At 42.7% G+C, this 27,725-nt stretch overlaps 1 protein-coding gene across 6 annotated transcripts in view; it reads right to left on the bottom strand.

Moving 5' to 3' along the window:
• Window positions 1–27,725, bottom strand: part of NCOR1 (nuclear receptor corepressor 1) — a 1,077,134-nt gene that overhangs the window by 903,966 nt on the left and 145,443 nt on the right. The gene's annotated exons all lie outside the window — the stretch shown is intronic.

Raw genomic sequence — 27,725 nt, 5'->3', positions numbered from 1 at the left:
ACACACTAGCAAAAAACTTACAACTTGGTTATAATCTTTTTTAGCAAAAAACGTACTGTGCCTCAAAGAGGTACTAACGATTAAATGACAGTTGAAATAATGAACTGAAAAACAGTTATTGCATCAAATTTTAAAACAACACAACTTTTAGCAAAGGTTTGTTCCCATTAGTAAAAAACAACACTAATTAAATTTGTACATAAGAAAAACAAAACAACGTTTTTTATACACAGTCACTATAAGAATTCTCACAGCTCTGCTGAGAGAATTTACCTCCCTTCAAAGAAGTTTGAAGACCCCTGAGATCTGTCAGAGATGAACCGGATCATGCAGGACATATAAAAGTAGCTGACTGGAATTTTTTGATGCGTAGCAAAGAGCGCCAAAAACGGCCCCTCCCTCTCCCACACAGCAGTGAAGAGAAACGAAACTGTCACAATTAAAGCAAAAAACTGCCAAGTGGAAAATAATGCCCAAACATTTATTCACACAGTACCTCAGCAATGTAAACGATTCTACATTCCAGCAAAAACGTTTAACATGAGAATAGTTATTAAAAGGATTAGTGACCTTAACACAGTAGTTCCGGTGAAATACCATCCCCAGAATACTGAAGTGTATACATACATGTCATTTTAACGGTATGGCAGGCTTTTCTCATCAATTCCATTCAGAAAATAAAAACTGCCACATACCTCAATGCAGATTCATCTGCCCGCTGTCCCCTGATCTGAAGCCTTTACCTCCCTCAGATGGTCGAGAACAGCAATATGATCTTAACGACTCCGGTTAAAATCATAGTAAAAAATCTCTGTCAGATTCTTCCTCAAACTCTGCCAGAGAAGTAATAACACGCTCCGGTGCTATTTTAAAATAACAAACTTTTGATTGAAGTCATAAAAACTAAGTATAATCACCATAGTCCTCTCACACATCCTATCTAGTCGTTGGGTGCAAGAGAATGACTGGGACTGACGTAGAGGGGAGGAGCTATATGCAGCTCTGCTGGGTGAATCCTCTTGCATTTCCTGTTGGGGAGGAGTTATATCCCAGAAGTAATGATGACCCGTGGACTGATCACACATAACAGAAGAAAAAAAAGCTTAGGTACCTTCTTTTCAAATAAAGATAGCAAGAGAACGAAGAAAAATTGATAATAGGAGTAAATTAGAAAGTTGCTTAAAATTGCATGCTCTAATTGAATCACAAAAGACAAAATTTGGGTTCAGTGTCGCTTTAATGATGGTGACAATCTTCATTCTAGCCAGTGAGTAGTTCCATTAGGAGCGTGACTATCAGTGTGTACAGGACTACACCACTATTAGGCTTTTTTTGTTTCCCCTTACAGACCGAGTTCTCCTCAGACACACATTGGAGTTTTTCCATCTTTTTGGGACTGCTAATCTTTCACTCTGGACATTTGATTATTATGAAGTTGATTATAATTATAATATAATACAGTATAATAACTTAAATTATGCTTAGCTGATCATTTTCGTTTCTTCAGATGGAAAGAGTCCACAGTTGCATTCATTACTTTTGGGAATTCAGAACCTGGCCACCAAGAGGAGGCAAAGACACCCCAGCCAAAGGCTTAAATACTCCTCCCACTTCCCTTATCCCCCAGTCATTCTGCCGAGGAACAAGGAACAGTAGAAGAAATATCAGGGTAAAAAGGTGCCAGAAGATAAAAAAATAACAGACGCCCCACAAAAAAATACGGACGGGGAGCTGTGGACTCTTTCCATCTTAAGAAAATTATCAGGTAAGCATAATTTTAAGTTTCTCTTCATAAATGGAAAGAGTCCGAAGCTTCATTCATTACTTTTGGGAAACAATACTCAAGCTATAGAGGACACTGAATGCAAAAACGAGAGGGTACAAGAGGCGGCCCATTCTGAGGGCACCAGGCCTGAAAACCTCTACCCAACAAAATCCTGCTTCGTCCGAAGCCGAGAACAACTTTGAAAATAGGAAAAGGCCCAAGGACACTGACCTGCAGATAGTCCATAGTCTTGCTAGAGACTTCAGGAACTAGACTCGATGGAGTCAAAAGCATCCAAGAGACACCGCCCCCAGCAGTTGATCTCCAAACACACCCCTTACTAAAGAAAGGGAACAATCTACCGTATTCTTCCACAAAGAAGAAAAGGCACGTCGAAAACTATTGTACTTGTAAAGCGTGGCTAAACCCCCTTAAGGAACTCAAGGCGCTGCTCATTTTATCAGCCTCGAAAGAAGGAAAGGCTGAGTAGACCTTGCAGGGGATCGAACTTGCAACCTTCTGTTTGCTACAGTGCAGGGTAGCCACAGTGCATTAGTAAGCTGATCTAGCTTCCAGCTAGCATAAGGAACTCCAAAAAAAAACTAAAAAGGGCACGAGTCCTAAATAAAAAAGAAAATATATGCTTACCTGATAAATTTGTTTCTTTTTAGACACAATGAGTCCACGGATCTTCATCCTTACTTGTGGGATTTCACCTCCTGGTCAGCAGGAGGAGGCAAAGAGCACCACAGCAGGGCTGCTATATATAGCTCCTCCCTTCCCTCCCACTCCAGTCATTCGACCGAAGTTAGGAAGAGAAAGGAAAAGCCAAGGTGCATAGATGTCTGAAGCTTACAAAAAGTAATAACCCGTCTCAGAGAACAGGGCGGGCCGTGGACTCATCGAGTCTAAAAAGAAACAAATTTATCAGGTAAGCATAAATTTTCTTTTCTTTATAAAGACACAATGAGTCCAAGGATCCTCATCCTTACTTGTGAGAAACAATACCAAAGCTAGAGTACACGGATGATAAGGGAGGGACAAGACAGGGAACCTAAACGGAAGGCACCACTGCTTGAAGATCCTTTCTCCCAAAAACCTCCTCAGCCGAGGCAAAAGTATCAAATTTGTAAAATTTAGAAAAATTGTGAAGAGAGGACCAAGTTGCAGCCTTTCAAATCTGTTCTACAGAAGCTTTATTTTTGAATGCCCATGAGGAAGCAACAGCCCTAGTGGAATGAGCCGTAACTCTTTATGGCGGCTGCTGTCCAGCAGTCTCATATGCAAAACGGATGATACTCTTCAGCCAAAAAGAAAGAGGTAGCCGTAGCTTTCTGACCTTTACGTTTTCCAGAGAAAAGGAGAAACAAAGAAGACGACCAACAAATGTCCTTAGTCGCTTGTAAATACAATTTCAAAGCATGGACCACGTCCAAATTGTGCAAAAGACGTTCCTTTTGAGAAGAAGGATTAGCACACAAGGAAGGAACAACAATCTCCTGATTAATGTTCCTGTCTGAAACAACCTTAGGAAGGATCCCTAGTTTAGTACGTAAAACTACCTTATCCGAATGAAAAATAAGGTAAGGTGAATTGTATTGCAATGTCGAAAGCTCACTCTTCAAGCTGAAGAAATGGCAACAAGAAATAAACCTTTCCAAAATAACAACTTAATATCTAAGGAATGCATAGGCTCAAACGGAGCCCCTTGAAGAACTTTAAGAACTAAATTCATACTCCATGGAGGAGCAATTGGTTTAAACACAGGCCTGATTCTAACCAAAGCCTGACAAAAGGATTGAATGTCTGGGACATCCGCCAGACGTTTGTGTAACAAAATAGATAAGGCAGAGATCTGACCCTTTAGGGAACTTGCCGGTAAACCCTTCTCCAATCCTTCTTGGAAAAGGACAAAATTCTGGGAATCCTAACTCTACTCCATGAGTAGCCCTTGGATTGACACCAAAAAAGATATTTACGCCATATCTTATGGTAAATCTTTCTAGTCACAGGTTTACGAGCCTGGATCATGGTCTCTATGACCGAATCAGAAAACCCCCGCTTAGATAGGATTAAGCGTTTAATCTCCAAGCAGTCAGCTTCAGAGAAACTAGATTTGGGTGAAGAAAGGGCCCTTGAATGAGAAGATCCTTCCTCAACGGAAGTCTCCAAGGTGGCAGGGATGACATGTCCACCAGATCTGCATACCAAATCCTGCGAGGCCACTCAGGAGCAATGAGGATCACTGATGCCCTCTCCTGTTTGATTCGAGCAATGACTCGAGGAAGAAGCGCAAACAGAGGAAATAGGTATGCAAGATTGAAAGACCAAGGAACCACCAGAGCATCTATCAGTTCTGCCTGGGGATCCCTGGACCTCGACCCGTATCTCGGGAGCTTGGCATTCTGGCGAGATGCCATGAGATCCAACTCCGGCCGACCCCATTTGAGAATCAGGTTGGAGAACACTTCCGGCTGGAGTTCCCACTCTCCCAGATGAAAAGTCTGTCTGCTCAGAAAGTCCGCCTCCCAGTTGTCCCCCCCTGGGATATGGATCGCTCACAGATGGCAATTATGGGCCCACCGGATTATCTTGGCTACCTCGGTCATCGCTAAGGAACTCCTCGTTCCTCCTTGATGATTGATGTAACCCACTATCGTTATGTTGTCCGTCTGAGATCTGATGAACTGGGCACGAAGCCAACTGAGGCCAGGCCAGAAGAGCATTGAAGATAGCTCTCAGTTCCAGGATGTTTATAGGAAGAACAGATTCCGCCTGAGTCCACCCTCCCTGAGCTTATGGCATCTGTCACAATCACCCAGGATGGTCTGCAAAAGCATATTTCCTGGGATAGATGATCCAGAGACAACCACCATAGAAGAGAATCCCTTGTCTCCTGCTCCAGGGTTATTCGATGAGACAAGCCTGCATAATCTCCATTCCACAGCCTGAGCATGTTTAACTGCAGAGGTCTGAGGTGAAACCGAGCAAATGGGATGATGTCCATTGCCGCCACCATCAGTGGGATTACTTCCATGCACTGAGCCACTGACGGCCGAGGATTGGACTGAAGGGCTCAACAGGTATCTAGAATCTTTGATTTCCTGACCTCTGTCAGAAAAATCCTCATGGATATAGAATCGAGAAAGTTACCCTTGCCTTCGGGATTAAGGAACTCTTTTACAGATTTACCGTCCACCTGCGAGTCCTCAGGAAGGACAGTACAATGTCGGCATGGGACCTTGCTTGTTGACAAGATGTCGCCTGGATTAGAATATCATCCAGATAAGGCGCCACCGCAATGCCCTGTGGTCTTAGAACCACCAGCAAAGACTCCAGAACATTTGTGAAAATTCTGGGTGCCGTGGCCAGCCCGAAAGAAAGAAAGAGCCACAAACTGAAAGTGTTTGTCCAGAAAAGCAAACCTTAGGAACTTGTGATGATCTCTGTGGGTAGGAACATGAAGGTATGCATCCTTCAAGTCCACTGTCGTCATAAATTGACCCTCCTGGATCAATGGCAGAATGGTACGAATAGTTTCCATCCTGAATGATGGAACTCTGAGAAACTTGTTTAGACTTTTGAGATCTAATATAGGTCTGAAGGTTCCCTCTTTTTTGGGAACTATAAACAAATTTGAAAAAAAAAAACCTGCCCCTGTTCCTGTGCTGGAACGGAACAATTACTCCCAGGGAGGAGCGGTCTCTTACACAATGTAAGAATGCCTCTTTTTTATCTGGTTTGCAGATAATCTTGAAAGAAGAATTCTTCCTCTGGGAGGAAAATTCTTGAATTCCAGTTTGTATCCCTGAGACACTATTTCTACCGCCCAGGGATCCTGAACATCCCGAACCCAAGCCTGAAGGAAAAAGAGAGGGCCTGCCCCCTACCAAATCCGGTCCCGGATTGGAGGCATGCCCTTCAAGCTGTTTTGGAATCCACAGCAGGCTTCTTGGATTGTTTACCCTTGTTCCAAGACTGGTTTGGTCTCCAGGTAGACTTAGATTGTGAATAGTTCCCTTCCTGTTTAGAGGAGGAAGAGAGAATTCCCCTTGAAATTCCGAAAGGAACGAAAAAAGAAATTTATTCTTACCTGATAAATTTGTTTCTTTTACGATACGATGAGTCCACGGATTTCATCCTTACTTGTGGGATATCGCTTCCTGGTCAGCAGGAAGAGGCAAAGAGCACCACAGCAGAGCTGTATATATAGCTCCTCCCCTCCCTCCCACTCCAGTCATTCGACCGAAGTTAGGTAGAGAAAGGAAAAGCCAAGGTGCAGAGGTGACTGAAGTTTAACAAAAATAACAACCTGTCTTAGAAAAACAGGGTGGGCCGTGGACTCATCGTATCGTAAAAGAAACAAATTTATCATCAGGTAAGAATAAATTTCCTTTTCTTTTACAAGATACGATGAGTCCACGGATTTCATCCTTACTTGTGGGATACAATACCAAAGCTATAGTACACGGATGAAAAGGAGGGACAAGACAGGGAACCTAAACAGAAGGCACCAATTAACTTTTCTCCCAAAAACAGCCTCAGATGAGGCAAAAGTATCAAATTTGTAAAATTTGGAAAAAAAAGTGTGAAGAGACGACCAAGTTGCAGCTTTGCAAATCATTTTTGAATGCCCAAGAAGAAGCCACAGCTCTAGTGGAATGAGCCATAATTCGTTCAGGAGGCTGCTGTTCAGCAGTCTCATATGCCAAACAGATGATACTCTTCAGCCAAAAAGAGAGGTAGCCGTAGCTTTCTGACCCCTACGTCTCCCTGAATAAATGACAAACAAGGAAGACAAACTGATGAAAATCCTTAGTCGCCTGTAAGTAGAACTTCAAGGCACGGACCACGTCCAAATTATGTAACAGACGCTCCTTCTTAGAAGAAGGATTAGGACACAAAGAAGGAACAACAATTTCCTGATTAATATTTTTATTAGAAACAAATTAGGAAGAAACCCAGGTTTGGTACGTAACACCACCTAGAATGAAAAATAAGATAAGGAGAATCACATTGCAACGCCGAAAGCTCAAACTCTGCGAGCAGAAGAAATGGCAACCAAAAATAAAAATTCCAAGATAATAACTTAATATCTATGGAATGCATAGGTTCAAACGAAACCCCTTGAAGAACCTTAAGAACTAAATTCAAACTCCAAGGAGGAGCAATTGGTCTAAATGCAGGCCTGATTCTAGTCAGAGCCTGACAAAAAGACTGAACATCTGGAACATCTGCCAGAAGCTTGTGCAACAAAACAGATAAAGCAGAAATCTGTCCCTTTAAGGAACTTGCTAACAACCCTTTCTCCAATCCATCTTGGAGAAAAGACAAAATCCTGGGAATCCTAACCCTACTCCATGAGTAGCCCTTGGATTCACATCAATAATTATTTACGCCATATCTTATGGTATGAATAGTTTCCATCTTGAAGGATGGAACTCTGAAAAATTTGTTCAGACTTTTGAGGTCTAAAATAGGACGGAACGTTCCCTCTTTTTTGGGAACTACAAAGAGATTTGAAAAAAACCCTTGTCCCTGTTCCTGTATTGGAACTGGACATATTACTCCCATGATGGAGAGATCTCTTACACAGCGTAAGAATGGCTCTCTTTTTATCTGGTCTACAGATAATCGTGAAAGAAGAAACCTTCCTCTGGGGGAAGAATTTTTTTAACTCCAACTGATACCCCTGAGACACAATTTCTAGTGTCCAGGGATCCTGAACGTCTCTTATCCAAGCCTGGACAAAGAGAGAAAGTCTGCCCCCTACCAGATCCGATACCGGATCGGGGGTCGCCCCTTCATGCCGACTTGGTAGTGGCAGCCTGCTTCTTGGACTGCTTACCCTTGTTCCAAGACTGGTTGGGTCTCCAAGTGGAGTTGGCTTGTGAATAATCCCCTTCCTGTTTAGCGGAAGAGGAAGAGTGAACCCCCTTGAAATTTCGAAAGGAACGAAAATTTCTCTGTCGCCCTTTCTGTTTGGACTTTATCCTGAGGGAGGAGATGACCCTTGACTCCCGTAATGTCTGAAATAATTTCCTTCAAGTCAGGCCCGAACAGGGTCTTTCCCCTTGTAAGAAATAGTCAAGAGCTTAGACTTGGATGACACATCCGCAGACCAAGACTTTAACCATAAAGCCCGACGTGCTAAGATGGCAAAGCCCGAACTCTTAGCCGCCAATTTAGTAATCTGCAGAGAAGCATTCGGAATAAACAAATTAGCTAACTTAAGAGCTTTAATTTGATCCTATATCTCTTCCAAGGGAGTCTCTGTATTAAGAGACTCCTCTAGAGCATCAAACCAGAAAGCAGCCGCACTGGTCACAGTAACAATGCAGGCCGCCGGCTGCAAAAGAAAACCCTGATGAACGAAAACCTTCTTAAGAAGACCCTCTAACTTCTTATCCATAGGGTCTTTAAAGGCACAACTATCCTCGATAGGAATAGTAGTTCGCTTAGCCAGGGTAGAAATAGCTCCCTCTACTTTAGGGACCGTCTGCCAAGAATACTTAATAGCATCAGCTATAGGATACATCTTTTTAAATACAGGCAAAGGAGAAAAAGGAATACCTGGTCTTCCCCATTCCTTTGCAATAATCTCTGAAGTCCTTTTAGGAACTGGAAAGACGTTTGAGTAAGAAGGAACTTCCAAATATCTGTCTAACTTACTCAGTTTTTCTGGCGGGACTATGATGGAGTCACAGTCATCCAAAGTAGCCAACACCTCTCTCAGTAATAAACGGAGGTGTTCAAGCTTAAACCTGAAGGAAATCACATCAGGATCAGTTAAGGGTAAAGCACTCCCTGCTTCAGAGAGTTCACCCTCAGAGAGTACCTCCGTACTCTCCAACTCAGAGCCCCTGGAGGGTGCATCCGCAATTGCCACCATGGAATCAGTGGCATACGTGCCCACATAGGTGTCCCTTCTTGTACGCTTGCCGTGCAAAATAGGAAGATTAGATAACGCATCAGAAAGCGTAGAGGATATCACTGCAACAATGTCTTTTAATGTAAATGTTGCAGACATTGGGGAAATACATGACCCTGCTTGTGCGGGCGTTAAGGGCTGTGACGCTTGGGGAGAAAGTTGCGGCATACCTTGCATCTCATCTATAGACTCCTGAGAAGCATCGGTCGTAGGCAAAGGTTTATCACAAAAAATGTTGTCCCTATAATGTAAAGCTCTCTCACAACATGAAGGACAAAAAGGAACTGGAGGTTCCACTGGGGCATTCAAACACATAGAACAAGTTACAACTTGGATGTCATCTGAATCCATACTAACAGCAGTAACGTACAACAATAATAATGTAGTTAGAAATCTGTCAGTAGTTAAAGAGAACCTTATTACAAGTACACTGTCTCTTTAAGAAATAAACTGACATTTTTTCTTGCAAACAAAACGATTATAAAAGCAACGTAGAGAAAATCGTATTGTCAAAAAGCACCTCGCCTCAACAGCTCTGCTGAGGCGCCTACTTGCCCCTACGGTCCCCTGACCACTCCTAGGAACAATCCGGAGCAGAGCCTATAACTGCTTGCTTTAGTCACAAACCATGCGGTCTAGGCGATACGTCTCTATCAACCAGGGACTTCCGGAGAAAGAGAAACTGCGCGCCAAGTCAAAACTCCGCCCATCGTGGGCGTCAAAATCATTAATCCCCGGAAAAATATCTTTAGGCAAAGGCTTTCATGTAACCGCCTAAAAAAACATAATTTATGCTTACCTGATAAATTTATTTCTCTTATGATGTATCGAGTCCACGGATTCATCCTTACTTGTGGGATATTCTCCTTCCCTACAGGAAGTGGCAACCACAGCAGAGCTGTCTATATAGCTCCTCCCTTAGCTCCAGCCCCCAGTCATTCGACCGAAGACTAGGAAGAAAAAGGAGAAACTATAGGGTGCAGTGGTGACTGAAAGTTTTAAAATAAAAATATATATGCCTGTCTTAATAAACAGGGTGGGCCGTGGACTCGATACATCACAAGAGAAATAAATTTATCAGGTAAGCATAAATTATGTTTTCTCTTGTAAGATGTATCGAGTCCACGGATTCACCCTTACTTGTGGGATACCAATACAAAAGCTTTAGGACACGGATGAAGTGAGGGACAAGACAGGGACCTTAAACGGAAAGCACCACTGCTTGTAGAACCTTTCTCCCAAAAATAGCCTCCGAAGAAGCAAAAGTATCACATTTTTAAAATTTGGAAAAAGTATGAAGCGAAGACCAAGTCGCCGCTTTACAAATCTGTTCAACAGAAGCCTCATTTTTAAAAGACATCAACATGGATTTCGTGGAAAAATTTGTTCGTAACCAGTATCCGTAAACAACAGTATAATTAGTGGTTTGATGGTGTAAACATTCCAAACAGGAACCCCACAGTTGCGGGTAACACCAAACAAACTTGTAAATACGTGTAACATCCAGTAATAAAAGAACAAAGGACTCACCACACTTTTCCGAAGCCCACCATAAGGATACAAATACCTATATTTGCAGTCCAAATTCACAATCTTGCAAGTGGCTTGAAATTTGCGTCGCAATTCTCTGTGAGTAGTAGGCTTCACCGTGCCGCCTCTGTAACACACCTGTTTAGTGCAAGGTGTGAGACTGCTCCAAGCTCCGGCGCTGCTAGGGCTCTCCAAAAACCCGTAGGATTCCAATAGAATTATCAAAGGCAAACAAACAGTTCACAGTTCCGATGCAAGGAAAGGCAGGGAGAGATATCGGTAATTAAAATAATATATATTTATTTATGCTTGCATTAAAAAATGTTTAACAAGGCACAGCAAACAAACAGGACTTCGGCTGACGCGTTTCCTGCCTTAGCGGCAGTTCATCAGAGCACAAAATTCAGTGTTAGCAGCAGGTGTTTAATCAGGTATGGGTCTGAACCTCAACCAATCATAGTAAGCAGATTGGGTGTAAAAAATTAACCCTATCATTACTCCGGTTAGAATAATAAACACCCAAATTAACTATCTTATTTTTGCGGTTAACACTGTAATAATAACACAAACAGTACAACTTAAAACTAAAAACATGTAAACCTATAACATACTATAGCTTTCTGGAAACAATGTAAAGTATCACGATAGAAAAAAATATATATTTCTTTTTCTCATCTCTTAATTTTTTAAATTTTCGTTACACTCTCTGGATATAATACAGGTAAAACACACGATAGCTAATGCAACATTGTAGCCATTAAAGTATACAAAGTCAAATGCAACTTAGTGTAAATACGCAAGTGCATCAGCTGTCTCCTGTGTTCTAAACCTATAGATATCGAGTGAAAATATACGATTGTATACTCAAAGGAATTGTTCACTATGGGACTTTTGTTGAAAAAGGAGTGTGAGATAGTTTACCACTAAAATAAAGAATACCCATATTTTCAGATGTATATTCCTTAGTACAACAATTAGTAATCTCATTTTAAAAGCATCATCATATCTTATAATAAAATGAAGATTGACCTGTCGATAAAGCAGATTATATTGCAAAGAGTCACATAAAGGCACAAGCTAGAACTACTGGATGTTTACCTATCAATATATAATTTAATATCACTAATTTTATTGATACCCATGGGGCTTCCAGTTTTGAGGGTATAAATCCAAAAAACTTCTCGCTTGGCGAGAGCTTTGTATCTATCCCCACCTCTTATGCCTAACTTAACCTGTTCAATACCTTGAAACTTGAACACACTGAACTTATCGTTATGTGAAAAAAAGTGTTTCGCAACAGGAGTTTTTGGCTCCTCAGCCTCTAGGGACAAAAGGTGTTCACGTATTCTCTCTTTGAGACTCCTAGAGGTGAGACCTACATATTGAAAATTACATTGGGTGCACGTAATGAGGTATATTACAAAATTTGAGCTGCAGTTTAATCTCTCACGTATTTTGTATGTTAAACTAGTTGTGCTAGAGGAAAAGGTATCCCCAACTAATGCATAATCACAGCTCTTACATGGTTTAACTCCACATTTATAAAAACCTAACCTACCAGGTAGCCAGCTTGCCATTCTGCTATTGCTGTTACTCTTAGAACTGAAATTTTTAGCAACCATATCTCCTATTGTTTCTGATCTACTGGAAATGAAATTACAATTTTTGCTGACTAATTTTAAATCCTCATCCCTCTCCAATAGGGGTAACCTTCTCCTAATGATATTGCAGATATCATTATATTGTCTGCTGTATTTAGTTATAAAATTAATGCCATGCGATCTAGGAGTTGTGTATAGCTGGGTCAATGAGAGACGGATACAAAGAAAGAAACAGAAGTCGAATTACAAAGGTGACATCAATAATGATGGTAATAAAAACAAGAATCTGAAAAGGGTCACTTTTTCCAGCTTTGAAAATACTACCGGTCCCAGTGAAATTAGCTCTACATCGGCTGCCACCGTAGGAGCTACATCCCCGGAATTACCCACAACCTCCACACCGATCAGAATGTCCACATCGGCTGAAATTGTGGGGGGTGCTAGATCAAAAAACGGGGTAACCCTGATGGACGATACAAGGGAAAAAGGAAAAAACAAAGAAAAGACAAGAATTCCAGGAGAAAACATAGAGACTGTAACAGCTGTACCGAGGTATCCGAGCCGCAGGACCCAGTGGAAGAGGAAGGGTCACAAAGACAACAAGTAATCAACCTATCAACTATTGCACAATATCTAATATCGTGTCAAACAAATTGAAATCCCTAGTGGGAGAAAAGCCAAGTCCCTTAGACAGAACAGCAATTTCACTAGAGTCCAGTGCAATAGTTGATAGGTTGATTACTTGTTGTCTTTGTGACCCTTCCTCTTCCACTGGGTCCTGCGGCTCGGATACCGAATTCCGGGGATGTAGCTCCTACGGTGGCAGCCGATGTAGAGCTAATTTCACTGGGACCGGTAGTATTTTCAAAGCTGGAAAAAGTGACCCTTTTCAGATTCTTGTTTTTATTACCATCATTATTGATGTCACCTTTGTAATTCGACTTCTGTTTCTTTCTTTGTATCCGTCTCTCATTGACCCAGCTATACACAACTCCTAGATCGCATGGCATTAATTTTATAACTAAATACAGCAGACAATATAATGATATCTGCAATATCATTAGGAGAAGGTTACCCCTATTGGAGAGGGATGAGGATTTAAAATTAGTCAGCAAAAATTGTAATTTCATTTCCAGTAGATCAGAAACAATAGGAGATATGGTTGCTAAAAATTTCAGTTCTAAGAGTAACAGCAATAGCAGAATGGCAAGCTGGCTACCTGGTAGGTTAGGTTTTTATAAATGTGGAGTTAAACCATGTAAGAGCTGTGATTATGCATTAGTTGGGGATACCTTTTCCTCTAGCACAACTAGTTTAACATACAAAATACGTGAGAGATTAAACTGCAGCTCAAATTTTGTAATATACCTCATTACGTGCACCCAATGTAATTTTCAATATGTAGGTCTCACCTCTAGGAGTCTCAAAGAGAGAATACGTGAACACCTTTTGTCCCTAGAGGCTGAGGAGCCAAAAACTCCTGTTGCAAAACACTTTTTTTCACATAACGATAAGTTCAGTGTGTTCAAGTTTCAAGGTATTGAACAGGTTAAGTTAGGCATAAGAGGTGGGGATAGATACAAAGCTCTCGCCAAGCGAGAAGTTTTTTGGATTTATACCCTCAAAACTGGAAGCCCCATGGGTATCAATAAAATTAGTGATATTAAATTATATATTGATAGGTAAACATCCAGTAGTTCTAGCTTGTGCCTTTATGTGACTCTTTGCAATATAATCTGCTTTATCGACAGGTCAATCTTCATTTTATTATAAGATATGATGATGCTTTTAAGATGAGATTACTAATTGTTGTACTAAGGAATATACATATGAAAATATGGGTATTCTTTATTTTAGTGGTAAACTATCTCACACTCCTTTTTCAACAAAAGTCCCATAGTGAACAATTCCTTTGAGTATACAATCGTATATTTTCACTCGATATCTATAGGTTTAGAACACAGGAGACAGCTGATGCACTTGCGTATTTACACTAAGTTGCATTTGACTTTGTATACTTTAATGGCTACAATGTTGCATTAGCTATCGTGTGTTTTACCTGTATTATATCCAGAGAGTGTAACGAAAATTTAAAAAATTAAGAGATGAGAAAAAGAAATATATATTTTTTTCTATCGTGATACTTTACATTGTTTCCAGAAAGCTATAGTATGTTATAGGTTTACATGTTTTTAGTTTTTAGTTTTAAGTTGTACTGTTTGTGTTATTATTACAGTGTTAACCGCAAAAATAAGATAGTTAATTTGGGTGTTTATTATTCTAACCGGAGTAATGATAGGGTTAATTTTTTACACCCAATCTGCTTACTATGATTGGTTGAGGTTCAGACCCATACCTGATTAAACACCTGCTGCTAACACTGAATTTTGTGCTCTGATGAACTGCCGCTAAGGCAGGAAACGCGTCAGCCGAAGTCCTGTTTGTTTGCTGTGCCTTGTTAAACATTTTTTAATGCAAGCATAAATTAAACAGAATTTATGTTTACCTGATAAATTACTTTCTCCAACGGTGTGTCCGGTCCACGGCGTCATCCTTACTTGTGGGATATTCTCTTCCCCAACAGGAAATGGCAAAGAGCCCAGCAAAGCTGGTCACATGATCCCTCCTAGGCTCCGCCTTCCCCAGTCATTCGACCGACGTAAAGGAGGAATATTTGCATAGGAGAAATCATATGATACCGTGGTGACTGTAGTTAAAGAAAATAAATTATCAGACCTGATTAAAAAACCAGGGCGGGCCGTGGACCGGACACACCGTTGGAGAAAGTAATTTATCAGGTAAACATAAATTCTGTTTTCTCCAACATAGGTGTGTCCGGTCCACGGCGTCATCCTTACTTGTGGGAACCAATACCAAAGCTTTAGGACACGGATGAAGGGAGGGAGCAAATCAGGTCACCTAGATGGAAGGCACCACGGCTTGCAAAACCTTTCTCCCAAAAATAGCCTCCGAAGAAGCAAAAGTATCAAATTTGTAAAATTTTGTAAAAGTGTGCAGTGAAGACCAAGTCGCTGCCTTACATATCTGATCAACAGAAGCCTCGTTCTTGAAGGCCCATGTGGAAGCCACAGCCCTAGTGGAATGAGCTGTGATTCTTTCAGGAGGCTGCCGTCCGGCAGTCTCGTAAGCCAATCTGATGATGCTTTTAATCCAAAAAGAGAGAGAGGTAGAAGTTGCTTTTTGACCTCTCCTTTTACCAGAATAAACAACAAACAAAGAAGATGTTTGTCTAAAATCCTTTGTAGCATCTAAATAGAATTTTAGAGCACGAACTACATCCAAATTGTGCAACAAACGTTCCTTCTTTGAAACTGGATTCGGACACAAAGAAGGCACGACTATCTCCTGGTTAATGTTTTTGTTAGAAACAACTTTCGGAAGAAAACCAGGTTTAGTACGTAAAACCACCTTATCTGCATGGAACACCAGATAAGGAGGAGAACACTGCAGAGCAGATAATTCTGAAACTCTTCTAGCAGAAGAAATTGCAACCAAAAACAAAACTTTCCAAGATAATAACTTAATATCAACGGAATGTAAGGGTTCAAACGGAACCCCCTGAAGAACTGAAAGAACTAAATTGAGACTCCAAGGAGGAGTCAAAGGTTTGTAAACAGGCTTGATTCTAACCAGAGCCTGAACAAAGGCTTGAACATCTGGCACAGCTGCCAGCTTTTTGTGAAGTAACACAGACAAGGCAGAAATCTGTCCCTTCAAAGAACTTGCAGATAATCCTTTCTCCAAACCTTCTTGAAGAAAGGATAGAATCTTAGGAATTTTTACCTTGTCCCAAGGGAATCCTTTAGATTCACACCAACAGATATATTTTTTCCATATTTTGTGGTAGATTTTTCTAGTTACAGGCTTTCTGGCCTGAACAAGAGTATCAATGACAGAATCTGAGAACCCTCGCTTTGATAAGATCAAGCGTTCAATCTCCAAGCAGTCAGTTGGAGTGAGACCAGATTCGGATGTTCGAACGGACCTTGAACAAGAAGGTCTCGTCTCAAAGGTAGCTTCCATGGTGGAGCCGATGACATATTCACCAGGTCTGCATACCAAGTCCTGCGTGGCCACGCAGGAGCTATCAAGATCACCGATGCCCTCTCCTGATTGATCCTGGCTACCAGCCTGTGGATGAGAGGAAACGGAGGGAATACATAAGCTAGTTTGAAGGTCCAAGGTGCTACTAGTGCATCTACTAGAGTCGCCTTGGGATCCCTGGATCTGGACCCGTAGCAAGGAACCTTGAAGTTCTGACGAGAGGCCATCAGATCCATGTCTGGAATGCCCCACAATTGAGTAATTTGGGCAAAGATTTCCGGATGGAGTTCCCACTCCCCCGGATGAAATGTCTGACGACTCAGAAAATCCGCTTCCCAATTTTCCACTCCTGGGATGTGGATTGCAGACAAGTGGCAGGAGTGAGTCTCCGCCCATTGAATGATTTTGGTCACTTCTTCCATCGCCAGGGAACTCCTTGTTCCCCCCTGATGGTTGATGTACGCAACAGTCGTCATGTTGTCTGATTGAAACCGTATGAACTTGGCCTTTGCTAGTTGAGGCCAAGCCTTGAGAGCATTGAATATCGCTCTCAGTTCCAGAATATTTATCGGGAGAAGAGATTCTTCCCGAGACCAAAGACCCTGAGCTTTCAGGGGTCCCCAGACCGCGCCCCAGCCCACCAGACTGGCGTCGGTCGTGACAATGACCCACTCTGGTCTGCGGAAGCTCATCCCCTGTGACAGGTTGTCCAGGGACAGCCACCAACGGAGTGAATCTCTGGTCCTCTGATCTACTTGTATCGTCGGAGACAAGTCTGTATAGTCCCCATTCCACTGACTGAGCATGCACAGTTGTAATGGTCTTAGATGAATTCGCGCAAAAGGAACTATGTCCATTGCCGCTACCATCAAACCTATTACTTCCATGCACTGCGCTATGGAAGGAAGAGGAACAGAATGAAGTATTTGACAAGAGTTTAGAAGTTTTGATTTTCTGGCCTCTGTCAGAAAAATCCTCATTTCTAAGGAGTCTATTATTGTTCCCAAGAAGGGAACCCTTGTTGACGGAGATAGCGAACTTTTTTCTACGTTCACTTTCCACCCGTGAGATCTGAGAAAGGCCAGGACAATGTCCGTGTGAGCCTTTGCTTGTGGAAGGGACGACGCTTGAATCAGAATGTCGTCCAAGTAAGGTACTACTGCAATGCCCCTTGGTCTTAGCACCGCTAGAAGGGACCCTAGTACCTTTGTGAAAATTCTTGGAGCAGTGGCTAATCCGAACGGAAGTGCCACAAACTAGTAATGCTTGTCCAGGAATGCGAACCTTAGGAACCGATGATGTTCCTTGTGGATAGGAATATGTAGATACGCATCCTTTAAATCCACCGTGGTCATGAATTGACCTTCCTGGATGGAAGGAAGAATTGTTCGAATGGTTTCCATTTTGAACGATGGAACCTTGAGAAACTTGTTTAGGATCTTGAGATCTAAGATTGGTCTGAATGTTCCCTCTTTTTTGGGAACTACGAACAGATTGGAGTAGAACCCCATCCCTTGTTCTCCTAATGGAACAGGATGAATCACTCCCATTTTTAACAGGTCTTCTACACAATGTAAGAATGCCTGTTTTTTTATGTGGTCTGAAGACAATTGAGACCTGTGGAACCTCCCCCTTGGGGGAAGCCCCTTGAATTCCAGAAGATAACCTTGGGAGACTATTTCTAGTGCCCAAGGATCCAGAACATCTCTTGCCCAAGCCTGAGCGAAGAGAGAGAGTCTGCCCACCACCAGATCCGGTCCCGGATCGGGGGCCAACATCTCATGCTGTCTTGGTAGCAGTGGCAGGTTTCTTGGCCTGCTTTCCTTTGTTCCAGCCTTGCATTGGCCTCCAGGCTGGCTTGGCTTGAGAAGTATTACCCTCTTGCTTAGAGGACGTAGCACTTGGGGCTGGTCCGTTTCTGCGAAAGGGACGAAAATTAGGTTTATTTTTGGCTTTGAAAGACCTATCCTGAGGAAGGGCGTGGCCCTTGCCCCCAGTGATATCAGAGATAATCTCTTTCAAGTCAGGGCCAAACAGCGTTTTCCCCTTGAAAGGAATGTTAAGCAATTTGTTCTTGGAAGACGCATCCGCTGACCAAGATTTTAGCCAAAGCGCTCTGCGCGCCACAATAGCAAAACCAGAATTTTTCGCCGCTAACCTAGCCAATTGCAAAGTGGCGTCTAGGGTGAAAGAATTAGCCAATTTGAGAGCATGAATTCTGTCCATAATCTCCTCATAAGAAGAAGAATTATTATTGAGCGCCTTTTCTAGTTCATCGAACCAGAAACACGCTGCTGTAGTGACAGGAACAATGCATGAAATTGGTTGTAGAAGGTAACCTTGCTGAACAAACATCTTTTTAAGCAAACCTTCTAATTTTTTATCCATAGGATCTTTGAAAGCACAACTATCTTCTATGGGTATAGTGGTGCGTTTGTTTAGAGTAGAAACCGCCCCCTCGACCTTGGGGACTGTCTGCCATAAGTCCTTTCTGGGGTCGACCATAGGAAACAATTTTTTAAATATGGGGGGAGGGACGAAAGGTATACCGGGCCTTTCCCATTCTTTATTTACAATGTCCGCCACCCGCTTGGGTATAGGAAAAGCTTCGGGGGGCCCCGGGACCTCTAGGAACTTGTCCATTTTACATAATTTCTCTGGAATGACCAAATTCTCACAATCATCCAGAGTAGATAACACCTCCTTAAGCAGAGCGCGGAGATGTTCCAATTTAAATTTAAATGTAATCACATCAGGTTCAGCTTGTTGAGAAATTTTCCCTGAATCTGAAATTTCTCCCTCAGACAAAACCTCCCTGGCCCCCCAAGACTGGTGTAGGGGCACTTCAGAACCAATATCATCAGCGTCCTCATGCTCTTCAGTATTTTCTAAAACAGAGCAGTCGCGCTTTCGCTGATAAGTGGGCATTTTGGCTAAAATGTTTTTGATAGAATTATCCATTACAGCCGTTAATTGTTGCATAGTAAGGAGTATTGGCGCACTAGATGTACTAGGGGCCTCCTGTGTGGGCAAGACTGGTGTAGACGAAGGAGGGGATGATGCAGTACCATGCTTACTCCCCTCACTTGAGGAATCATCTTGGGCATCATTTTCTCTAAATTTTGTGTCACATAAATCACATCTATTTAAATGAGAAGGAACCTTGGCTTCCCCACATACAGAACACAGTCTATCTGGTAGTTCAGACATGTTAAACAGGCATAAACTTGATAACAAAGTACAAAAAACGTTTTAAAATAAAACCGTTACTGTCACTTTAAATTTTAAACTGAACACACTTTATTACTGCAAATGTGAAAAAGTATGAAGGAATTGTTCAAAATTCACCAAAATTTCACCACAGTGTCTTAAAGCCTTAAGAGTATTGCACACCAAATTTGGAAACTTTAACCCTTAAAATAACGGAACCGGAGCCGTTTTTATATTTAACCCCTTTACAGTCCCTGGTATCTGCTTTGCTGAGACCCAACCAAGCCCAAAGGGGAATACGATACCAAATGACGCCTTCAGAAAGTCTTTTCTATGTATCAGAGCTCCTCACACATGCATCTGCATGTCATGCTTCCCAAAAACAAGTGCGCAATAGAGGCGCGAAAATGAGACTCTGCCTATGATTAGGGAAAGCCCCTAGAGAATAAGGTGTCCAATACAGTGCCTGCCGGTTATTTTACATAGTTCCCAAGATTAAAATAATTCCTCAAGGCTATGGGGTATAAAATATGCTTATATATAAATCGTTTTAGCCCAGAAAATGTCTACAGTCTTAAAAGCCCTTGTGAAGCCCTTTTTTTCTTTATGTAATAAAAATGGCTTACCGGATCCCATAGGGAAAATGACAGCTTCCAGCATTACATCGTCTTGTTAGAAATGTGTCATACCTCAAGCAGCAAAAGTCTGCTCACTGTTTCCCCCAACTGAAGTTAATTCCTCTCAACAGTCCTGTGTGGAAACAGCCATCGATTTTAGTAACGGTTGCTAAAATCATTTTCCTCTTACAAACAGAAATCTTCATCTCTTTTCTGTTTCAGAGTAAATAGTACATACCAGCACTAATTTAAAATAACAAACTCTTGATTGAATAATAAAAACTACAGTTAAACACCAAAAAACTCTAAGCCATCTCCGTGGAGATGTTGCCTGTACAACGGCAAAGAGAATGACTGGGGAAGGCGGAGCCTAGGAGGGATCATGTGACCAGCTTTGCTGGGCTCTTTGCCATTTCCTGTTGGGGAAGAGAATATCCCACAAGTAAGGATGACGCCGTGGACCGGACACACCTATGTTGGAGAAATATATATTATTTTAATTACCGATATCTCTCCCTGCCTTTCCTTGCATCGGAACTGTGAACTGTTTGTTTTTCTCATTTTTAAAAGCCCATGTGGAAGCCACAGCTCTAGTAGAATGAGCAGTAATTCTTTCAGGAGGCTGCTGTCCAGCAGTCTCATAGACCAAACGGATGATGCTTTTCAGCCAAAAGGAAAGAGAGGTAGCCGTAGCCTTTTGACCTCTCCGCTTACCAGAATAAACAACAAACAATGAAGATGTTTGACGGAAATCTTTAGTTGCTTGTAAGTAGAACTTTAAAGCACGAACCACATCAAGATTGTGCAACAGACGCTCCTTCTTTGATGAAGGATTAGGACACAGTGAAGGAACAACAATCTCTTATTGATATTCTTATTAGAAACAACCTTAAGAAGAAACCCGGGTTTAGTACGCAAAACCACCTTATCTGCATGGAAAACAAGATAAGGGGAATAACACCGTAAAGCAGATAGCTCAGAAACTCTTCAAGCCGAAGAGATAGCTACCAAAAACAAAACTTTCCAAGATAGAAGCGTAATATCTATGGAATGCATAGGTTCAAACGGAACCCCTTGAAGAACTTTAAGAACTAAGTTTAGGCTCCATGGCGGAGCAACAGGTTTAAATACAGGCTTGATTCTGACCAAAGCCTGACTAAATTCTCGAACGTCTGGGACATCTGCCAGACATTTGTGTAGAAGAATAGACAAAGCAGATATTTGTCCTTTTAAGGAACTAGCTGATAAACCCTTCTCCAAACCTTCTTGGAGAAAAGACAATATTCTAGGAATCCTAATCTTACTCCACGAGTAACCTTAGGATTCAGACCAATAAAGATATTTCCGCCAAATCTTATGATAGATCTTCCTGGTGACAGGCTTTCTAGCCTGAATCAGGGTATCAATGACCGACTCAGAGAAACCACGCTTTGATAGAATCAGGCGTTCAATCTCAAAGCAGTAAGACGCAGAGAAATTAGATTTGAATGCATGAACGGACCTTGGATTAGAAGAGTCCACAGTAGAATCGAGGACATGTCCACTAGATCTGCATACCAAGTCCTGCGTGGCCACGCAGGTGCTATCAGAATCACTGAAGCTCTCTCCTGCTCGATTCTGGCAACCAGACGTGGGAGGAGAGGAAACAGTGGAAATACATAGGCCAGATTGAAGGACCCAGGCACTGCTAGAGCATCTATCAGTACCGCCTAGCTGGGCAAATACCTCCGGGTGGAGTTCCCACTCCCCCGGATGAAAAGTCTGATGACTTCGGAAACCCGCCTCCCAGTTCTCTACTCCTGGGATGTGGATTGCTGAGAGATGGCAAAAGTGATCCTCTCCCATCGGATTATTTTGGTTACCTCCATCATCGCTAGAGAACTCCTTGTTCCTCCTTGATGATTGATATAAGCTACAGTCGTGATGTTGTCCGACTGAAACCTGATGAATTTGGCCGCAGCAAGCTGAGGTCACGCCTAAAGCGCATTGAATATCGCTCTCAGTTCTAGAATATTTATCGGGAGAAGAGATTCCTCCCGAGACCATAAGCCCTGTGCTTTCAGGGAGTTCCAGACTGCACCCCAGCCTAGCAGGCTGGCATCTGTCGTTACAATGAGCCACTCTGGCCTGCTAAACACATTCCCTGAGACAGGTGGTCCTGAGACAACCATCAGAGAAGAGAATCTCTGGTCTCCTGGTCCAGATGCAGCTGAGGAGACAAATCTGCATAAACCCCATTCCACTGTTTGAGCATGCATAGTTGTAGTGGTCTGAGGTGTAGGCGGGCAAAAGGAACTATGTCCATTGCCGCTACCATGAGTCCGATTACCTCCATACACTGAGCCACTGATGGCCGAGAAATGGAATGAAGAGCTTGGCAAGTGGTTAAGAGCTTTGATTTTCTGACCTCCGTCAGAAATATTTTCATTTCTACCGAGTCTATCAGAGTCCCTAGGAAGGAAACTCTTGTAAGAGGGAAGAGAGAACTCTTTCTCATGTTCACCTTCCACCCGTGAGATCTCAGAAAAGCCAACACGATGTCCGTGTGAGACTTGGTTAGCTGGAAAGTTGACGCCTGAATTAAAGTCGTCTACATAAGGCGCCACTGCTATGCCCCGTGGTCGTAGATCCGCCAGAAGGGACCCTAGCACCTTTGTGAAAATTCTTGGAGTTGTGGCCAACCCGAAGGGGCCACAAACTGGTAATGCCTGTTTAGATAGGCGAATCTGAGAAATCGATGATGATCTCTGAATAGGGATGTGTAGATACGCATCCTTTAAGTCCACGGTGGTCATATATTGACCCTCCTGGATCAGAGGTAGAATAGTCCGAATAGACTCCATCTTGAATGATGGAACTTTGAGGAACTTGTTTAGAATTTTGAGATCCAAGATTGGTCTGAAAGTTCCCTCTTTTTTGGGAACCACAAACAGGTTTGAGTAAAATCCTAGCCTCTGCTCCTCTTTTGGGACTGGGCGGATCACCCCCATGGTATGTAGGTCTTCTACACAGCGTAAGAACGCCTCTCTCTTTGTCTGGTTTACAGACAATCGAGAAATGTGAAATCTCCCCCTTGGAAGGGAGTCTTTGAAGTCTAGAAGATATCCCTGGGACACAGTTTCTAAAGCCCAGGGATCATGAACATCTCTTGCCCAAGTCTGAACGAAGAGAGAGAGTCTGCCCCCTACTAGATCCGGTCCCAGATCGGGGGCTACCCCTTCATGCAGTCTTAGAGGCAGCTGCAGGCTTCTTGGCCTGTTTACCCTTGTTCCAAGCCTGGTTAGGTCTCCAGACTGACTTGGATTGGGCAAAATTCCCCTCTTGCGTCATCTTATTTGATCTATCCTGAGGGAGGGCATGACCTTTCCCTCCAGTGATGTCTGAAATAATCTCTCTCAGTTCAGGCCCGAATAGGGTCTTTCCTTTGAAAGGGATGCTCAAAAGTTTAAATTTAGATGACACATCAGCAGACCAGGATTTAAGCCATAACGCTCTGCGTGCTAAAATTGCAAAACCTGAATTCTTTGCCGCTAATTTAGCCAGTTGAAAAGCGGCATCTGTAATAAAAGAAATTAGCCAACTTAAGGACATTAACTCTGTCCATAATTTCCTCTAATGGAGTCTTCATCTGAAGAGAGCCTCAAACCAGAAAGCAGCTGCAGTAGTTACATGAACAATGCACGCAATAGGTTGAAGAAGAAAACCTTGATGAACAAAAATTTTCTTCAGGAGACCCTCTAATTTTTTTATCCATAGGTATAGTTGAATGCAGACAGAGTAGAAATAGCTCCCTCCACCTTAGGAACTGTCTGCCACGAGTCCAGCATGGTGTCAGATATGGGAAACATTTTCTTAAAAACAGGAGGGGGAGTGAACGGAATACCTGGTCTATCCCACTCCTTAGCAATAATATTCACAATCCTCTTAGGGACTGGAAAAACATCAGTGTAAACAGGAACCTCTAAGTATTTATCCATCTTACACAATTTCTCTGGGACAACTATAGGGTCACAATCATCTAGAGTCGCTAATACCTCCCTGAGCAATAAGCAGAGGTGTTGAAGCTTAAATTTAAAGGCCGTCATATCAGAATCTGTCTTTCCTGAATCAGAAATTTCTCCCTCAGATAACAAATCCCTCACCCCTACTTCCGAGCATTGTGAGGGCATATCAGAAATGGCTACTAAAGCGTGAGACGGCTAAGCATTTTTCCTTAACCCAGAGCTGTCACGCTTTCCTTGTAAAGCAGGCAGTTAGGATAAAACCTCAGTGAGGGTTATATTCATAACTGTGGCCATGTCTTGTAAAGTAAATGAATTTGACGCACTAGAGGTACTTGGCGTCACTTGTGCGGGCATTACTGGTTGTGACACTTGGGGAGAGCTAGATGGCAAACCCTCATTTACTTCTGACTGAGAATCATCTATTGCTCTATTTTTAAGTGCTAATATATGTTCTTTATAGTTTATAGACATATCAGTACAATTGGGACACATTCTAAGAGGGGGTTCCACAATGGCTTCCAAACATATTGAACAAGGATCTTCCTTGGTGTCAGACATGTTAAACAGGCTAGCAATGTAACAAGCAAGCTTGGAAAACACTGTAATCAAAGTAAATAACACTTAGAAATAAAACGGTACTGTGCCTTTAAGAGAAAAAAAAGCAGCACAAGTTCTGCAAAACAGTGTAAAAAAGCAGTAAACTTAACAAAATTTTTACAGTAGTATCTTATAGCCTTAGTAACTTTGCACAGCTATGCAAATAAACAAATAACCCCTTAATGGCAAAACCGGATTGAAAAAACGTCAATCGGTAAAACAGACTTTCAGCACCTTGCCACAGCTCTGCTGTGGCGCCTACCTGCCCTTCAGAACGATTTGTGGGGGGAAAAAACTTCTTTTACAGCCCTCAAACACAGCTGGAACCTCTGGAGAAGCAGTTAGATGTCTCTGAGAAAAAGAAACTGCGCAACTGAGGCGCGAAAATAGGCCCCTCCCACCTCACTCGATGTTTTGAGGCCTAACAGAAAAAACACCAGAGTGTCTCTTAATTAACCATGTGGGTTAAAAAACCCTAAAACAAGCCACAATGGCCCCTTTAGTCCCTCCAAAAAAACATTATAATTGCATCATTCACTGAATAAACAAAAACGTTTTTACCAAACAGTGTCACCAGTAACTAATGAGTCCTTTATGTAATCTGAAATTCCTATCCAAGTGTCTGAATACAGCTTACCCTTCCCTCATGGGGATATTGCCAGCCTTTTCTAGAAATAACACAGTCTGTCTAGAAAAAAATAGATTAACATACCTTAATGCAGTTTAGCCTGCAAACTGTTCCCCCAACTGAAGTTTTCCTGTACTCTTCAGCCCTTGTGAGAACAGCAGTGGATCTTAGTTACAAAGTGCTAAGATCATCATCCTCCTTGCAGAAATCTTCATCCCTTTTCTGCCAGAGAGTAAATAGTACACACCGGTACCATTTAAAAATAACAAACATTTGCTTGAGAAAATAAAAACCTAACATTTTTGTCACCACACTCCTCTTTGCCCTTCCTAGCAGTTAATCAGGCAGAGAGAATGACTAGGGGGTGGAGTTAAGGGGGGAGCTATATAGGCAGCTCTGCTGTGGGTGCTCTCTCAGCCACTTCCTGTAGGGGAGGAGAATATCCCACAAGTAAGGATGAATCCGTGGACTCAATACATCTTACAAGAGAAAAATAGACAGCACCTCCTATCGCCCTTGATATGGAGACGACTAACTACCGAAGGAAGACAGAGCCTCACGGCCATCACTTCCAAATTAAGCGGTCAAAGCCGCCAGAAAAAACGGACGAAGTCCAGAAAGTCTCGACCCAAATGAAGAGAACCTCTAAAAGGAACAAGTCCTAAAAGGACACATCCAAAGAGACCATGAAAGGCAAAACCGTAAGAACAGCGGTATGAAGGACCTAAATCCTCCAAGCCTCCAACCCACAATGGGAAGGAACACTCTAGTTACCGAAAAATTTGGAAACGATTGAGCATGTCGCCGCGGATCTCAACAGAGTCACGGCCCACTAGATTCAAAGGCGAATGAGGACTGAAGCAATCCCCCATGCCCCAAAGCAACCACGGACCCTCAAGTCCTCTCAGGATGCTAGTTGAAGCTTGTAAAATAAAACAAGACTTGTGATCACTAGGCGCCCTCACCAGACCAACCGGATATAAAAAGGTGCCACATGTCTGACCTAGGCCTCAGACAGAAGGATTTGTACCCAGTCAGGACCAGCCTGAAACCAAGGGCCCCCAGCACTGTCAAAGCCACAAAGAGTCTCCCCCGATGATGGAGAGATAAAGAACAGTCAGACAGACTTTTGTAAACAGTGCAACCACAAAATCACGAGTATCAAATCCAGAGAGGAAAGTTCCCGAAGGAAACATCACACCACAACATGAGCTTTAGACCAAATAAAAATCATCCTCACCGGATGAAACTAAAAGATAAGGCAACCCGTAGGTTATCGCCTAGGAAGAACGGACAGACCCACAGGACCAGCCCAACAGGGGTACGAGACTTCCAAGCTCAAAACTGGAAAAGGATACACAAATTTCAAAGACTATAAGAAGATTACTTAATCCCATTATGTCTATTTATGCAAGCCAGTCGAAGAGTAAGACTGAGAATTCCCCAGACCCATTAAGAGTGGGATCCTCCAGCAACGCCAAAAATGTGCCTTAGTAGGACACGAAGGCGTGCCAGTCTATAACGAAAGGTGTAACATACCCCTGCCGGGACTAAAGGAAACACCGGCCCCGAAGGTTGACCCCCTGAGGCCTCAGGGGCAGTCGCTCCCCCGGAATGTTGAACTGGACCAGGCGATTCCATGCCTGATGAGCCCAGGTTAACAAAACATGGGCAATATCGTAAGCACACTCCCGGGAGGAGCAGATGCGCCATCACCAAAGATATGGCCATGCGGAACAGTGTCGTAACCTCCTGTGGTAACAGGCCACACTCCCTAGAAAGGATAAGTAGCGTTTGGGATACCTGCATGAGTAGAATGAGTTGATGGTAGGGAACTCGTCTCATAAAAAACAGAATCCCCAGAGACGGATGGCTCAGTGGGCACCCGATTCCCCGATCCCTAGGAACAGAGCACTCTAAAATGGTATTCGGAACATAACTGATGGGCATGTATCACCCGGGCCAATTCATATTCTTCGTAAGAAGTAGAGTCTGAATCAGAGACAACCGTCTCCAAGAATCCTCCATAAATGGGACACTGCCGCCTCCAGAGAACCAGACATCAGCGGACCAGGATTTCTTCGTCGCTACGCGGTCAGGAAAGCGGAAATGGATTCACAAGGTAAACCGTGCAGTCTGCAAAAGCGTGCCCGACCGAAAAGGCTGCTTCACTAGACATAGGCCATTATGTTCCAAAATAGCCATGAGCCAAAACAACAGCATCACATGACAAACATGATTATAAACCCCCCCTGTTCAATAATCCCCCTCAGGAGATATTAACCCTTGATTCCTAGATACAAAAAGAAGCCTCACTGAGACCCTATGTTAAAATTATCCCCGAAAGGTTGTAGCCCCTCTCGGATAAACAGTTGAAATTACAATACAACCATGATGAAAGTAAAATGAAATGATCTTACCGGAATCTACGCCGTGGAACAGGAACACGGCCCTTCAAGTGTGACCAGTAGTAGCGTCGTAAACGCCGATTGCTTGTGGAGCTGTTAATATGAGTCGAGACGGTTTCACAGAAAGACTCTCCCTGCATCTCCGGACTAACTTTCACCCATGCTCTCTCACTGAGAGGCTGACAGGCTGACAGGACTACTTTAAACTCCAGTGCCATGCCGAAGAGTACTACCCTCCATAAGAGACTATCGAAAACTTCTGACACTTCTCTGCCAACCTCCTGGGACGAAAGGCAAAGAATGACTGGGAATGAGGGAAGTGGGAGGAGTATTTAAGCCTTTGGCTGGAGTGTCTTTGCCTCCTCCTGG

This window comes from Bombina bombina, chromosome 3 (genome assembly GCF_027579735.1).
Source record: "Bombina bombina isolate aBomBom1 chromosome 3, aBomBom1.pri, whole genome shotgun sequence".
In the NCBI taxonomy this organism is placed as follows: Eukaryota; Metazoa; Chordata; class Amphibia; order Anura; family Bombinatoridae; genus Bombina; species Bombina bombina.
Note: the sequence above shows the minus strand (reverse complement) of the source record. Positions and strands in the feature narration are given on the sequence as shown.